This window comes from Marmota monax, unplaced genomic scaffold (assembly GCF_021218885.2).
Source record: "Marmota monax isolate L192 unplaced genomic scaffold, Marmota_monax_Labrador192_F-V1.1 WCK01_AAM20220418_F8-fsc00012, whole genome shotgun sequence".
Classification (NCBI taxonomy): Eukaryota; Metazoa; Chordata; class Mammalia; order Rodentia; family Sciuridae; genus Marmota; species Marmota monax.
This window is the reverse complement of record NW_026695227.1, coordinates 36099100-36117731: the sequence shown is the minus strand read 5'-3', so window position 1 is coordinate 36117731 and position 18632 is coordinate 36099100. Positions and strand designations below refer to the sequence as shown.

The 18632-nt window shown below is 32.8% G+C and overlaps 1 pseudogene; it reads right to left on the bottom strand.

The window, feature by feature from the left end:
* Nucleotides 1-16887: 16887 nt before the first annotated feature.
* Nucleotides 16888-17828, bottom strand: LOC124087309 (olfactory receptor 6C2-like; annotated as a pseudogene).
* Nucleotides 17829-18632: the final 804 nt, after the last annotated feature.

Below are 18632 nucleotides of genomic sequence, written 5' to 3'. Positions count from 1 at the left end.
ATTCACATGTGAAATATTGGTCCTCCCCAATATTCTGTTTTCAGACCTCTCACTTCTTATGTTCTGTTTGTTATTCTTCTTTCTCTATGCTTTCTATAAATTATTTCATCAATTCATTTGTTTTACCTTATATGATGTACCCCAAAGATGAGATCGATTCTCTATAAAAATGTTAAACATATCTGTCATTTCTGGGTTGTTCTAGGACCCTCTGTGGGTACCAAATCTGAGGATGCTCTAAACATTACAAGTTGTGTATCCACATCTCAATTACCATATGCTCTAAATGATTTACCATATCTTCTTCCAGTGTTAACTAAGTTTTAATATAGAAAAAATTATCTTTTTTTTAACCTGCAAGGCTCTTATGGAAAGTACCTTCTTTGTTTTTTTCACTTCAACACTTGTCATTTTCTTACCTGTCTTCCTTAGGGCTTGAGTTCCACTAACACTGACTACTTGAAAGTCTTCTTTAGTTCTATATGCTTTCTCCTCTGCACAGGCTAATCTTTTGATTAATACCTATTAGTCCTTCCACGTTCCCCATACGTATCAGTTCTTTCAGGAAATCTTCATTCATGAACCCAAAGCATGTGAAATTGTGCTCCTGTGGTATTTCCAAGTGCGTGTTGTTTGTCCAGTCATGGAATACATCACACTGTATTTTGCTGTGCACTGTAATTACATTTCTCCTGTATGTTTCTGTAAATTTATCTGAAGAAGAAACCATATTGTATACACTATTAAATATCCTTATATCTTGGCTTATATAATAAATTTAGGGACAGAATAAAGCAGCATTGTCTACATACTGGGGATTGTACTCCTTAATGCCTATTCACTTGGTTCAATGTTCTTATTTTCATATGTGCTTAAACTACTCTTTCATTTTGAATACTTTTAAAACAAAGGCCTGATTATGCCCAGTTTTAAACTGTAAAGATTCTCCTTTCCCAGGGTTTTCCCAGCTTGTGAACGACTCTGCCTTTACTCTTAATAACTAATTCCCTCTCTGCAGCTGCTATTTGCTTTCCTGTGTCTGATAAACTCTTTCCTGACCTCTTCCTTGTTAGATACTTAATTAGGATTTTCCACCATTTTACAGAATTGTTTCCCATATATCATTTTTTGAGACTGCAATAGTTTCACTTCTTGATTTCTCTTTGTCTGAAACCACCTACTGCATGTCTAAAGATTTAATCTCCTGAGATAGACTTTCTATGTTTTTTACTAAAATCAATAGTGACCCACTTATATAAAATGAACAGATACATTCAAGAAGCTGAAGACTACCTGAATATTCTCAAGATTATTTGATTTTTAGGGTCAATAGGAAATGTACTCTAAAAATAGGAAGTTTGTTCTTTTTCAGTTATGCCATTCATGGCTAAAAAAAAAGAGTACCTGATATATAACTCATGTTTAATAATTTTTGAAGGAATAATTTAATGTACCTTTATGTAACTGTAACTTGTATTTTAATTTTTCAAAAAGTAGAGAATGTTTAAGATAACACATATCTAAAAGGCTCTCTTATATCTTCCCTTTGGAAGATTAGAATTGCTGTTAAATCCTGTGATTGTAACCAAGGGAGTTTTTTTTTTCTTTGTTTAATTTACTTTCCTATCTATATCCCAAACCATTTCTCCCATACTGACACTCCAAGTATATTTGCTGATATAACCAGAATGCAACTAGTGTTACAGACTTTCCGTGATCATGTATTAATTCTACACATCTCTTTATATCCATATTAGAATGTTCCTCTAGCTGACTAGTTTTCTGTATTTTTTAAAATCAAATTTAGTGGTAGTGTTTCTAGAGAAAAAAAAATGTTTACCATAAAGATAAATAAATAAACCTACCTACCTTTTGTAAGAGAGAAAAAAAAATGTCATCACATTTCTGTGGCCCATAACATTCACAGTCTGAAAAACTCTTATTCAACTTTTCTTTGCCTGACCAGGTTTCCTTCTGTTTTCTCCATTCTTCCAGTCCATCAAGTCACCTAAAATGTTATTAAATTATAAATTTCTTAGGATCCAACATTTTTGAGATAAGGAACACAATACTACAATAGAAGTTGATTTTTCTTTTGCAGTGAACAGAAACTACATACAGGATGAAGTAAAGGCTGAGAAGGAAAATTTAAAATTTTTCTTAAACTTCTCTTTTCTGGTGATTTTGCTATCTATCCTTCAGGAGGTGTGATCCTCTCTTAAGATCTTTGCTACCCTGGGAATTGTGGGTATTTGGAGTCACACAGTAAAAAAAAAAGTAATTCTAACAACTAATAATAAGTTGTGAACTACAATCAGATGTCTCTTATATCTCTTATGGAATCTATTACCAACAACTAAGATATGTTTTGATGAGTATGTGGAGAAATTGGAATCTGTACCCCTTTTTGGTGGGAATGTAACCTGGTATAGTTACTATAGAAAACATTATGATATTTCCTCAGAAAACTAGCAATAGAATGGCTATAATCTAGGAATCCCACTTTTTGTCATATTTCCAAAAAAATAAAAATAAGTATCCCAAAGAAAAATCTGCATCCCTGTGTTCATTGTAGCAAAACTGAAAACAGCAAAGACATTGAAACAACTCAGATTTTGTCAACACATAAGTGGATTAAAAGAAAATGTGGCAGGCACACACACACAGAGACACACACACACACACACACACACACTGCAATATTATTCAACTTTAAAAAGAAGGAAACCCTGCAATATGCAACAACATAAATAACCTGGAAGATATTATCAAAGTGAAATGAGTTACAGAAGGGCAAATGTTGCAAGATTCCACTTCCGTGAAGTATTTAACATTGTCAGATTGAAAGAAATAGAGATTCAGAAGGGAGGTTGTCAGAAGCAGAGGAAGGGGAAATGGAGAGTTGTTCTGATGCTATAAAATTTCAGTATGCAAGATAAGTAAGTCTAGAGATCTGCTGTGCAACATGGTGCCATTATTAGCACTGCTAATTTGAGCACTGAAAAAATTAAAGAGAATATATGTCCTGTTAAGTGCTTTTACCAAAACAAAGGACTAAACACAACAAACAAAGAAAGAAAACCAAAAGCTAAAAGGGAAACAAATTTTGGGAGCTGATGGATCTCTTCATTACTTCAATTCTGATAATGTCTTCATGGTATGCATGTATCTTATCACATCAAACTGAATATTTCAAGTATATGCAATTTATATTATAAATTATACTTGTATAAAGCTGTCAAAAAGAAGCATATGCTGGAGATCATTACACTATCTAAATGAAGTGTCTCTTCCATATTTATGAACAGGTTGTGGCATACTCTGCCAAATGGCATCTGGCAGTAGTTTCGAACTGATCTCTGCTCCTTGTGGGTAGTCTATTGGTGAATCACATCTAAAGTTATTTGGTCAACTGTATCATTTGGAAAAGACCTAACATGTTTATTTTGACCATCTTAAAGTAAAAAATTTGCCTCCTTAATTATTTGACATGTAGTTTTTCCATGTGTACTTTTATAGGCTCCGCTCTCATGTGATCCTCTACCCAAACTTTCAATTTCATCTATTTTTCTCCTCAGAACACAATATCACTTTCATTTCTCTTTTCAGTCTTTATATTTTATTGAGTAGGAGTAAATATTTTTTTCTCCTTTTTCATAAGAATTCTTTCAATTCTCCTAATATTTTTGAGTTTTGTCCTTTCATAAATCTTTCCACCAGTGCAGGCTAGGGGAAGTTGTGTTAACGTAATGATTGCTTCATAGCATCCATTCTCCATATTCATCTTCCCAAACTCCCAATGTTCTTCTGCCAGAGTGCACCACTCTGACATCCTCATGGCCCTAGTCTTCCTAATGAATTAAGTGCTCTGGATCTTTTCATCCCCTTTGCTGTTATTAATTTTGTTCAGGGATTGATTGAACCTGGCTGTTGGTAAACATGAAGCAAGTTATTTAAAATAAATTTATAACATGTAGCATCTGCCATTTCCCAGGCACCAGGATAGGTTCCATATGATGAAACTCATTTAATTTGTACTAAAACTCTCACTGTCATTTTCTGTAATCTGTTACATGCATCTTCTGAATTAAAATTATCAAAGATTTTTCTCAAATATAGATTCATGAGAATTAGACAAAGCTAAAAAGTTTTCACCAGGTAGTACGGGAGTGAGGTTAGACATTAGTGGAGAAATTAGAAGCTAAAATAATTTTAGTATAATGATTAAGAGTTTTCATATGCATGTTAAAATTTAAGAATCACCGAGGCAATTAAATGACAGTGTTCAACACTGACATTGTCATCTACATACTTTGTTCTTTATGCCATAAATCATCACTTAATTTATATATTTGCATTATAATTTAGACACAAATGAAGGATGACAAAAACATTAATAGAGATCTTTTACCTGCCTTAACAGCCTTTCTTTTGTTGATGTAATCTCTGATCATTACATGTAGTCTTCATATAGAGGAACAGACTGTGCTTCTGTTCATGGAGCAATAACTTCCCCTAGTCAGCCAGCACTAATTATTTATAATGCTAACAATGAACACATGCATTATCTGTAAACACAATCTCTTGGAGTTTTCTATTTTCCTATCATTGATATTTCCCCAGGAGATAACTGTTTTAGTGAAAAAAATAACTCAGTTTGCTTTTTACAAATTTTTGTAAATAACATGAGTCCTCTGGGTCTGGAAAAATGAATTCTTTCTTCCTATGGCCATGTGCCTTAGAAAATCCCATGTGGTATATGTGGCAAGACTCAGCTTACTTTCAGAGAATCATCATAGGAAAATAAGCAGAAAATTAAGGGAAATGATGCAGACTGGTATAACTTGGATGAAGATACTAACAAAGCATTCTGACAATAATGTACAATGACAGTCTGTCACATGCATTTATTTCTGAGTGAGACTTCAGGTTTTTAAAGAAATCTGTAAAACCAAATCTGTTATCCTTAATGATATCCCACCCCCATCTCAAGATTGGTCTCTTTGAAAGCCTTTCAGGCTAACCAACAGCTTATTCAAGGAAAAGGAAACAGCTCTTTGTTTTCAAATTTGCTGGGGTTTTCTACTTCAACTTCAATCTTTTTAAATGCAAATTCTATTTTGTCTTTGATAGACAAAAATCAACACATTAATTGTTTCTCTTTTATACAGGTAAATCATATGCCAATACTTCACTATAACTTCCTTTTTGATTTGAGTTTATCTAAGAACTAATTGTCTCTCAACTACTTCAGGGTGATAAAAAAGTGCAGTAAGCTATGAAGTAACTAAAAGTTGACAAGTTTTCTGTCATCTTATTCTTCATACTCCCCCTCTGAACACATACTGGGCAAAAACTGTCTTGGTGAAAATCTTAGCCTTGATGATCTTGTGCAGTGAATGGTGGACATCTAAAAGTTCTCTCAATAGAGAGTAATTTGTCTCACTTAGCTTTTAAGGGAACAATTTGATTAAACTAATAGGCGATATTTCACAGTAAAAGAATGTTTACAATTTAGAAAATGTTGAAAGTTTCAGCAATGTAATATTCTTTGTGGTACATTTTCCAGGATTTGGAATGCATACCTCAAAGTGTCTTTTAAATTAAATAACGTGGATAACAAATTACTGGATGAGTGAATACAGATTGATGCTTAAATATGCCCTGACCAAGTCCTTAGTTTTGTCAAGGATCTGTTCAATAATTTAAAAACATGTTCATTACAATTTTCCATATTAAAAAGTTGAAGCAAAGTTTAACAAAATTACAGGAAAATACACTAACAAATATTTCTATCCCTTATCTCTCAAAACAGAAAACAGTTCTCACGTCTACCTTACATTACTTACTCTTGATTATTTTTATCATTTTGGCTGGCAGCTCCTTTTTGGGTTTAACTGGGTTGTGTTAAGGAAGATGTGACTTGTCCAGGGCTAACACCATCATCTAAATTTGCTCTGTAGACATATTTTGGAGAGGCTTGAGTTTTCTTAGTTTCCCCTTTTCACACAGTATGTTTATATCTTTAGAAAACTCTTACTCTCCACATTGCAAATATTTTCTTTGCTATCCAGCTGGTTAAAAAAAAAAAAAAAAAACTGAGAGGGAGAAGAAAAAAAAAGAATTTTCTTTGGATTGAGAAAAGTGGTGTTATGATTTTTTCTGAGCAGGCAGTAAATATTTCTACTACCCAAATAATGATATTTCTGTTTTCTGCTCTATTTCCAAGAGACACACTGGGATTGCCCAAATTAATAGTCAAGTATCCTTAGTGCCCAGGTTCAAACATCAGTTACTAAACCTTCTGTGTAATTAGCCTTGGCAAAGCAACTAAAATAGGCAACTAAAATAGGCAGCAACAGAGACACTTTCCTTTGAGACAGTAAGATAGCAAACCAAAATAATTTAGAGAGTAGTTGCTCATCTTAATGAGGGGGAAAGAAACCTCAAGCCTGACTTAGCTTACCATTATAGTTTCTAAGGATATAATTATATCGGTTATTTTATTGATTTCTTCATGATGAAATGTTCTGTAAAGTGTCTGCTACATGTGAAAATTCTGATTGACAAATATTATTATGTATACCGATATATTATAAAAAACAATCATTTTATTAATCAGCATTTACATTTTAAAACAGGAGAACATATGTACATTGGATATTATTTGTTCTATATGGAAACAATGCATCTCCTTATTACTTTGTGTTTGGAGCCTTCCAGCTTCTTTCTTCTAGTTATTCATAAAACATAAATTGTTATTGTGAACTGCATACCCCTCTCTGTTCTATAGAGTATTATCTTACTGTGTTCGGGTACCACTTTTCTTACCCCCATTATCCTCCTCATTACCAGTTCTAGTAACCACTATTACACAACCTTATCAGCTTAATTTGTTTAATATCCACATATGAAAAAGAATAGATAATATTTGTCTGTCTGCATGTGACTTATTTTACTTTGCATATTGTTCTCTAGTGTATATCCATCATGCGGCATATGATATCATTATTTTTATAGCTGAATAATCTCAATTTTTAAGTCAGATAATTGACTGTTAGTGCACAGAAATACTAATGAGTTTTGTATGTTGGTTTTGTATCATTTAACTTTGTTGAATTAATTTTAGTTCCAATAGAATTTTATTAAAATTTTGGGGATTATCTGTACATATTGTCTTACAAACAATGACAATATGATTTCTTCTTTTCCAAATTAGAAGTTTTTACTTTTGCCTGATTGTTCTTGCTAGAATGAAAGTGTCCAGAAATGGCATTCTTATTCCAGATGTTAGAGGGACAGCTTCCAGCTTTTCTCCATACAGAGTGACTGCAACAGTTGACTTATCATATAAAGATTTTATTATGTTGAGATACATTAGTTTTATACTTAATGTGTTCTGTTTTATCATAAACTCTTGTTGAGTTCACTATTCTACATCTACAAATAGCTGTTCTACATCTATTCAGTTGATCATATGTTTTTGTCTTTCATTTTGTTGATGCTGTATATCTTGTTTATTGATTTGCATATTTTGAACCATCCTTGCATCCCTGGTATGATTCCCACTTAAGAATGGTGAATAATCTTTTTAATGTGTCATTGCATATAGTTTGCTAGCTTTTTTGGTAAATTTTGCATCTATGTTCATCAAGAACATTGGCCTGTAGTATTCTTTTTAATTATGTCCTTTTCTGGTTTGGGTATCAGGGAAATTAATGTTAGCCTCATGGATTAATTTGCAAGAATTTCCTTCTTTTAAACTTTATGGAGCCACATAAAAAATGGAATTAATATTTCTTACATATTTGGTAGAACTTTGTGGTAAAGCCATCTAGTCCTGGATTTTTCTTTGAAGGGAGACTTTCATTTACTAAATCAACCTCATTATTAACTATTGGCTGTTCATTTTTTCTATCTCTTCATGATTAAATCTTGGCAAGGTGTACGTTTCCAGGTATTTTTTTCTTTTCTCCTAGGTTTATTTTTTAGGTAAAGTTATTCATAATAATCTTTGATGTTTCTCTGTATTTCTTCAGTGCCAATTTTAATAATTTTATTTTTATTTCTGATTTTGTTTGCATATTCTTTCTTTTTGTAAGTCTTGCTAGAGAATTGTCAATTTTCTTTATTTTTTGAAGGACCAGCTCTTTATTTAATTTGCCTTTGTTGTAGTTGTTTTAATTCTCCATTTGACTCCTTTTGGTTTAGATTATTATTTCTTTCCTTTTACTAATTTTGAATTTTGTTTGTTCTTATTTTTCTAGTGCCTTGAGATGCAGAGATAAATCTTTATTTAAAGTCTTTACTTTTCTGGTGCAGGTATTGGTTGCTATGAACTTCCTTGTTAGTATTGCTTCAGTTGTATACCATTGTTTTTGGTATGCTGTGTTTCCAATTTCAATTGTTTTAACCATTTTTTTTAACTTCATTCTTGATTTATCTCTTTATCTGTTGGTTGTTCAAGACTGAATTTGTTTAATTTCCCTGGATTTATGTAATTTCCAAAGTTTTAATTTTTATTGATTTCTAATTGTGTCATGGTTTGTTTTCACAAGATAAATTAATATGATCACAATTTTTAAATACTTATTGAGATTTGTTTTATAGCCTATCATATTATTCTGAATAATTCTGTCTATTATTGAAAGTGCAGAATTCAAGTTCCATACTATTATTGTTTTGGAGTTTATCTCTCCCTTTACATCTATGAATATTTTCTTTATATATTTGTATGCTCCAATATTGGATGCACATAGAACTATTATTTCCTCTCATGGAATTGACGCTTCATCACTATTTAATTATATCCTTTGTATATTTTTAAAACTTTTTATTTCCTTTTTTGTTGTTGGCGGTGCTGAGGATTCAACTTGGGGCTCATGAATTCTAGAAAAGGACTTTATCACTGAGCTATACCCTTGGCCCTACAGTTTTTATAGAGGGTCTAATATTTTTTGATGTGACTGTGGCTATTCTTGCTTCATTTTATTCTATTTTAATGGAATACCTTATTACATACACTCACTTCCAGCCTATGTGATCTTAGTGGTGAGTTGAGCTTCTTGTCAGCAACAGACAGTTGGGTCTTTATTTTTTATTCATTTAGCTTTGCATCTTTTAGTTGGGTAATTTAACATGCTTACATTTAAATACATTTTCAATAGGTAAATATGTACTACAGCCATTTTGGAAACTCTTTTTTTGTTTTATTATATTTCTTTTCTTCCCTTTCCCCTTTCTTCCAAGTCTTATTTTTGTGATTAAGTGATTTACTTCCTTTGTGAATGTGTTTTGATTTATTTCTTATTATTTTTGGCTTATAGATTTTTTTTGTATTTTCTCTGAGGGTTCCAAAGACATCTTTGATTATAACAAGTTATTTTTAAAATATTTACAACATAGCATGATTATGAAGGTTTAAAAAAAGACAAAGGAAAAAGAAACTATACTAATAAAAACATTACATTTGCACTCCACTCCTCCCCGCATTTTCAATTTTGAGTATCCCACATCACATATTCTGTAAATGTACCGATGTAGTTACTGGGTTTAGGCTCCTTTTATTCATCATTTTCATACTAAAGATACAAATGATCTACATACCACCTTAGAACATTAAGGCATTGTGAATTTTTTCTGTTACTCTTATTCTTGAGTTTTAAATCTTCTCATCTTTTCTTCTTACTCTTCAACATCAGTTTCTTTCATTTTAAATAACTCCCTCTAGCATTTTTTGGCATTTAGATCTGGTGGGGACAAATTCTCTCAGCTTTTAGCTAAACATACATTTACTTTACCTATTTTTCATTTCAAAGAATAGCTTTGATGGGTACAGTGGTTTCTTTTGCTAATAATTTGCTTTTCCTTTTTCTAAAAATCTCATGCCCCTCTCTCTTACCCTATAAGATTTTTCTAAAAAGTCTGCTGTCAGGTAAATTGAGACACCCTTATGTGTCATCTGTTTCTTTTCTTCTGCCCTCTTGAGAATCTTTTCTTTATCTTTCACTTTGATAACTTCATTAAAATATGTCTTGGAATAGACTTGGTCAAGTTAAATCTGTCTGGTGAACCTTGACTTTCCTATACCTGGATATTTGTATTCTTCCATAAGTTTGGGGAGTTTTCTGTTATTATATCTGACAATAAGTTTTCTATACCTTAGGCAATCTAAAGTCCCTATTGAAGCCCAATAACACAATTATTTGCTGTTTAATGGTGTCGCCAAATCCCCAAAGGCTTTCTTTATTCCTCTTGTCTTCTTTCTTCTCCAATGGTGCATTTTAAAATAAGCTTTGATTTCATTAATTCTCTTTGCTGTTTAATCAATATTGCTATAATGCCTTCTTTCATATTTTAAAATTTTGCTTAGTGTATTTTTTGTGGTGCAAGGATTTCTGGTCATTTTTTTCATTTTCAATTGCTTCAGATTTTCTGCTAATTCTTTGTTACAGTTGATCATTTCCCTATATTTTTTGAAGCTTATTAAGTTCCTTAAAATTATTCTTTTAGAGTCTTCATTCAAGAGTTCACATCCATGTGGGTTACCATCTGGTCGTCTCTGTGTACCTTATTTGGACAGTTAGTAGTTCCATGAAAGTTCTTGATGTTTTTTGGTGTACAATATCATTGAAGCGTTGGGTGTTTATTTCAATCTTCATAACCTATCTTTGTTTATGCCTTTATTTCTAGTAATTTTAAGTGGACTACGTAGTTTCTCTGAGTCTGTACTCATTTCTGCTATTTCAGCTCTAGATAGTGTTCTAAGTCCAGGTTTGTTACACATTTGCTTAATGTGTTCATTGTGTCAGCACTAGAGGGCAATCCAAGCACAGTTTGTCCCAAATCTGAAGTTGTGTTGGGCAGCATAAATTGGCTTGGTTTTAGAAGTTTCAGGCTATGGATTCTTTATCCCATAGCCTGCTGTAACAAGACTTGCACTGGAATGAACCAATTAGAAGGATAATTATTAATATTGGTGAGTATTTACTTGTTTACTTGTACTATTTTAGATACTAACCTACACAAAATCATAACAAAAAATCTATGAATTGAGTACAATTATTTTTTCTCTGTTACAACAAATGAACAAATCTGAATTCCAGAGAAGGTAATTTTTTTTTTCAAAGTGTCAACTTGTAAATGACAAATCCAGAGTACAAATCCTGGCAACCTAATCCCAGCACTCATACACTTGCACACATTATGGCTATGAAATGTAAAACTGACCCTCTTGGATCCACGAGATAAGTCAGTAACTGATACCTCATCAAAGAAATGTCAATGAACACCTCCAATTAGCCCTTTAATTGAAATTGATGATGGTGAATATCTTGCTTTTCTATAAGAAATAAAAAATAAGGAATTGTATTTTTTATATTATGAGAAGGTATTGCATTTTGCCAATTTTTTTTCTCAAGCTATTGGGATGGTGATATAATTTTATCATTCATCCTATCAATGTGGATTCTCTAATTAATTGATTTGCCCATGTTAAACCATCCTTGCACCTTAAGGATAATCACTCTTTTATAATAAAAAAAAAAAAAGTAAAAACAAACTCTGAACAAACTAGATTCAGAAGGAATTAGTATCAACCTAATAAGTCAGTGTATAACAAGCTCACCACTGACACCATATTCAGTGATGGAAAACTTGATACTTAGTAATCAAAATCAAAGACAAATTTTCCAATAATTACCATTTTCATTCAATATAAGACTGAAAGATAGAGCTATATCAATTAGACAAGAATATGAAATGAAAGGCATTCAATTTGGAAAAAAAAAGTCAAATTATCTTTGTAGAGAACATGGTCTTCAATGAAGAACACAATGAAGGTATACACACACACACACACAATAACTGTCAGAACCAATGAACCAGTAAAGTTGCAAGATACCATATCAACATACAACAATCAGCTGCATTGTATGTGCTAACGACAACTATTTGAAAAGTTTGTAAGAAAACAATTTATTTTATAAAACCATAACAGAATAAAATACTTAAGATAAAAGTAACTAAATAGAGAAAATGCTTCCATGCTGAAAACAATAAAATACTGATGGATGACTTTAGGGACACAAATAAATTTAAAAAATACCATGCTTATGGATTGGAAAATTTAACATTGTTAAAGTTTTCTTTGTACAAAGTTATCTACACATTCAATGCAATCTGTTTCAAGATTTCAAGATTTTTTTTTTACTGAAAAATAAAAATGTCTAAAATTGGAATGGAATAACCAAAGACTTTGAATAGCCAAATAAGTCCTGAGAAAGAATAGAGCTGGAGCCATAACACTTGCTGATTTCTAAATATATTACAAAGCTACAATATTAAGAAGAGTATGTCATTTGTAAAAAGATAGGCATGTAAACCAATTGAACAGAATAGAGAGCTCAATAATACTCTCATGCAGGTATAGAAAATTGATCTTTTACAAGTGCTAAAAATTCACAATAGCAATGACAATTTATACAATAAATAGAATTGGGGAAATGGCATATTCACATGCAAAATACTGAAACTGGAGCCTTAGCTTCCATTATACACAAACTGAAAAAGTACTAAAGACTAAACATAAGATTTGAGACAATGGATGTACACACATGCGTGTGCGCGCACACACACAAACACACACACACACACAGCTGAGACAGTAAAACTCTTAGGAAGAAATACATGCCAAAAGATTCATGGCCGTAGTCTTGGCAATGACATCAAAATCTCAGGTGATAAAAAACAGACATAGACAAGTGGGAACACATCAAATTGAGAATCTTCTGCACAGCAAAGAAAACAGCAGAATTAAAAGGGATCTCATGGAAAGAAAAAAAATTATATACCATAAACATATTAAAGGATTAATATCCAAAATATAAAAAACTGTAGACTTGACAGAAAATAAACTATATATTTGAAAAAAAATGAGAAAAGGACCTGAATATTTATTCTTCAAAAGAGAACCTACAAATGTACAAAGTTTTCAACATCACTAATTATCAGAGGAGTGCAAATTAAAGCCACAGTGAGGCATCACACCTGTTATGATGGCTGGTATACAAACAAAAGCAGAAACAACAAACCCTCAAACTAAAAGTAGCAAGTTTTGGCCAGAGGAGGAGAGGCAAAGAAAAGACACCAACTCCAATTTTAAATCAAATTAAAGCAAGCTTGTAATTCTGACCAGCCAGGACTGTCTCTTCCAAAATCCTTGGGTTAGAGAATCATCCCACAGCTCTCTAGCAGCATGGTTTTATAGCACAAAAAGTTGCAAAAGGCGAGTGTCTTGAGAAATAACAGATAACAGGATTTTGACAAGCATAATACAAAAGCAGATAGGAGGTTAATGATCTAAATGGTTAACATTTCAAGTTAGGGACTAAATTTAGATCTCAACACCAGAATTTATGAGGCACTACTAAGGTTTTAAAGAGTGTTGTTATCTGGTCATGGAAAGCCAGGCATGGGTGAGTTCAAGTCATGGGCTGGAATTCCAAGAAAGTTTAGAAATTCCAGTAATTTATAGTAAAACAGAAATTAACTTTTCATGATTTTGTGACGAGATGGCTCCCAATCTTAAAACAGAATTAGGCTGGGTTCATCAATATGATGGTCCTCAGGAGATTTAGTCATGGGCCTTAGACATGTGGTTCAAAGTCTTAGACCCTGTAAACAGGCCTGTCAGGCTTCTAGGACTTCTCTGTCTGCAGTAAACTTAAAACATGAAAGACAAAGAGAAGATTCAAGTTAGGGAACTAGAGCTTGCCCCATCTGTATGTAGCTCTTGAAAATCAGAAAGGCAATCTAAGAACACAACCAGAGCAGGATTTGTTGTTTGTAGCTCTTGATAGGCAGGGCAACAGCCCAGATCACATTTAATTAGATAGAGAAAACAAGAAGATGGGGGTGGGGAGGTGGGTTTGCTCTGCAGTATTCTCAGTCTAAGGAAGAGGTTGAATTCTCAGTCTAAGGAAGAGGTTGACTTGGCAGCATCTTCCATAATTTACATTTGAATGCTCCTGCTCCAGCAATAAGACCTATCCCTCAGGAAAGACTAAGACTCAGACTCCCAAATATGACCACCACAAAATTCTCCACTCCAGTGGGGTCTCAGAGACATCCAAGTGATGGGAGAAGATATATTGGAATTTAAAACATTTCCAATTTTGAGCAGTTAGACCAACAAAACCAAAATGTTATATTTCATGCAGCTATTCCTTTTAAAATATTTAAAAAAAATAAGATTTGCTTGCTTCATGTATGGCCCAAACTTTCCTTTTGTGCAAAGTTTGATAAAACTGGTGTATAATGAGGCCCTGCAGCTTCATGATTGGATTAGCTCTACTAAGGCTTGGCTTTCAAAAGCTGAATATTTGTTGTAGAAATCAAGTTGCATGGATGTTTGCTCTGAGCAGGCAGAAACTAACAGAAGGCATGGAGTTTAAATTACTTTACAAATGTTGATTGGGACATGACAATTTGCTGATTTGGAGCAACAGTTAGATTATGATTTACAAACTTATACTCAGGTTAGTGTATGTGTGAGAAGGACATGGAGATAATTACATACTGAGGGAGAGAAAAACTAGATTTCATTCAAACCCGGTAGGGGCCTGAGAAAATATTTCTCAGATTTTGTAGCATATTTCTATCAAGCTGTGAGCTGTATGATCAGAGATTTGAAGGCCTCTGAGATGTTAGTTAAACAGCTAGCTTTTGAAAATGCTAATAAAGTTTGGGAAGAGGTCATTTGGCCCCAACCCAAAAGGGAATGATATCAGATTACATACATCTTTTTTCAGAATTGGGACCAGCCTACTTCCAGGGTGTATCCATGGTGACTGCATAAAAACAAATTTTACAACCTCCAATAAAGGAGATCAACTCTAAGAGGCAATGGTTAGACAAGACAGGGCAAGACAGAGCACATGGCAACAAATTGCAAACCAGTCACAAGGACAAAGGAGTGTAACAGGTCTTTGTCTGCAATGTCCACAATGTGTTATACATTTTCCATCTTCACCAACTGGGGTTAGTCCCCATGGTTTATCACCAAATCAGTTATAGCAAATGGATGTAACTCACGTCCTTCAGATTGGCAAAAATTGTTATGATCATGTTTTTGTCGATACTTATTCTCAATTTATCTTTGCCATTGCCCTTGTAAAAGAAAATACTCAATATGTCATTTCTCATTGCCCACCTGCTTGTACAATATTAGGTTGTCCTTTACAGACTGAAAACTGATAATACCCCAGCTTATACTACTTACTTCTTTTCAACAATGTTGCCACAAATTTTGTATTGATCTGAAAAAAAAAGTATTCCCTATAACATCAAGGTCATGCCATAGTAGAATGAAATCATTTTTCTATTAAGCAATAATTACTTAAACAAAAAAAGGGAAATAAGACCAATAAAATAACATTAATCATGTTTGTTTTTCTAAATTTTTTAAAAACTGTGACTCTATAGGTCACACTGCTGTGGAGAGACACATGTCTTCCACTGCGGCAGATCCATTTGGCCTAGTTTGGTGGAAACATTTAAAACAGGACAGTGGAATGAAACAGATACAGTGATAATGTGGGGTAGACGACATGCTTGTGTTTTCCCTCTGGAGGGAAAACTTTCCTTCAGCCTTATGCTATGTGTGCAACAGAAAATAATCAAAAACATGAAGAGAGAGCATACAGAATGGGAGAAAATGTTTATTGTATTCACCCCAGATAGAGAATTAATTTACAGGTTATATAAGGAACACAAAAATTTAACACCAAAAAAACCCAAAAAATTACCCAATCAATAAATGGGTTCATTATTTATAATGAACTTAATGAATACATTTTTAAGAGCTTCAACTCTAAGCTCTTTAATTTTTGAGTATTTTCTATATTATTCCCTTGATCTTAATTTCAATTTATATTAGCATATATTTCATTATTTTTTCCTAGTGTTATCATCCCATATCCTTAATATCTTTTAAAAATCTTTCATATTTGTTTTTTTTCTTCCAATTTCCTAATTCTTTTTTATATTAGTAACACATGACAGTACAATGATCTTGACATATCATACATTTGAATCAAATGGGGTATAATTTCTCATTTTTCTGAGTGTTCATATTTGTTTGTGTTGATTTAACTAGATTTCCTATTTGTGGGAATGTAGAATTTAGTGTTCCAATTCACTTTCATGCATCTATTTTGAATTAGAAACCCATAATAGGTGATTTTATGTTTATATTGTTTTAGATTAAATATATATTTGTAATTGATGTTGTTCTTGTATATAAGGAAATAGCAAATAAGTCTTATCAGTGATGTTGAAGATTTCTCCATTTCTTCAATTTTGACTAATCATTAATTCCTATTGATATCTCCTTTTCCAAGTATTTTAATGGGCCTGGATGCCTTATTTGGTGAATATTTTAGCATGTCTTTGGTGTTTTTGTTTTTTAATTTTTTTATTTTGATTTTTGCATTTGTGATATTCATTTTGTATCTTGTATTACAGGAAAAATGTAACTACCACTATTGCCATATAATTTACCATAGATAATTTATACATTTTAAAATATTATTTTACTTCCTAGAGCAATAGTCCCTAGAGCAATATTATTTTTGCCACATCTCTAGCTCAGAAGTGGAGAAAAATGTAATTGCTTGGAAATTATATATTTTAGTTTCACAATGAAGGAAACACAAAGTATGAATTTGATTTGAAGTAATAGAGAGTTTAATAAAGATGAGATTGGGATGAAATATTAAATTTCATTGAGAAAGCTAATCAGGCAAATATGTATAAAGGAAACAATGAAGTAATTTAGAAGCAGTAATAAAAGAATTACAGAATGTTTTATTTTATTTGTCACAACTTCTACTTCTTTGAGAGAAATACAATCTTCTTTATGGAATCATTGAAAGCGTCTTTCACTTGCTTGTTCCTCAAGGTGTAAATGAAAGGGTTCAGCAAGGGCGCTACAGAAGTGGTGAGAACTGAGACTCCTTTATTTATGGCCACCTCTTCCTTTGCTGAAGGCTTGATGTAGATGAAGATGCAGCTGCCATAGGTGATGGAAACCACAATCATGTGAGATGAGCAGGTGGAAAAGGCCTTTTTCCTTTGCTGAACAGAGGGAATCTCAGAATGGTCCTGATGATGTATGTGTAGGACAGAACCACACAGACTAAGGTAATAATGAGGGCAAATACAGCCACAATTATGACCATCTGTTCTAGTATCCATGTGTCTGAGCATGAGATCTTTAGGAGGGGACTTGCATCACAGATGAAATGATCAATGGCATTAGAATCACAGAATTCAAGCTGGAGACCTAAGCAAAGGGGTGGGACAATAATCATCAAGCCAGCTACCCAGCAGGAGAGGACTAATAAGGTGCACACTCTGTTGTACATGATGGTCATATAATGAAGGGGTTTACAGATGGCCACATAGCGATCATAGGACATGGCTGCTAGGAGAAAAAATTCTGTTGTTCCAAAGAGAAAACCAAAAAATATTTGAGTTGCACAAGCATTGTAGGTAACAGTATTGTCTCCAGTTGATAAACTGTACAGGGATCGAGGGATACAGACAGTAGTAAATGACACTTCTAGGAAGGAAAAGTTTCTGAGGAAGAAGTACATAGGTGTCTTTAGATGGGGATCCACCAGTGTGAGGGTGATAATAGTCAGGTTCCCTGTTACACTCAACATGTAGGTGAGCAACAGAAAGATAAAAAGCAGAACTTGCAGTTTTGGGTCATCAGTCAGTCCCAGAAGGATGAAAGTGGTTATTGTTGTGTGGTTCCTCTTCATTGAACCTTGATATTTACCTAATCCTTGTGTAAAAATCAAGATTTTATGAAGAGACAGATATTCAAATTCTATAGCAGAAGACTATGCACATAGAAGTCAAACAAATCAGCGTATGTTTATTTTCTCTTTTTATATCATAATCAATATTTTTACCATTACAATAGCCTTCTTGTATTTTATGTGTATGAGCAGTGGAGATTTGTTATTGTCAAACATCCACTTTTTCTTTAATTATTTGTTCCCCTCAGAATTTAAAAATGTAGTTGATTGGTCACATACAAATCTTTAGGTGAACTCGATTTCCATATTGGTTACAGAAAGATGTCATTTGTTGGGTGCCTAATCCTTCTTTGTCCAAGCAAACCCTTTGTATACAGTACATATCCAGGTAAGTAGGAACATGGATTCTCTTTACTGTTATTACTTGGGGATTGTTTTAAGGGTAAGATATATTTCTCCTAGAAAACAAATAAAGAATAATGACCACAACAGGATTTCTATAGTGGAGACTAATACTTATTAAAGATGGTTGGGTAAAGTCTGAATAAATGTAAAGTCTGAATAAATGTTATGTCCACGATATTTATAATTATAAAGTATTTCATTATGCATTGACTTTTGACCAATTGTTTGATTGTTCTCCCTTTTCTCTCAAAGCCCAGAAGTTAATTTTTTATTTAACATCAATAAATATAGCCTTCTACAATGTGTCTTTTTTTTTCATGATGCTTTAAATTCATTTAAAAGACATTAATTTCTCCTCAGCTCATCTTCATTCCATTGAGGTTTTAAATAGTTATATTG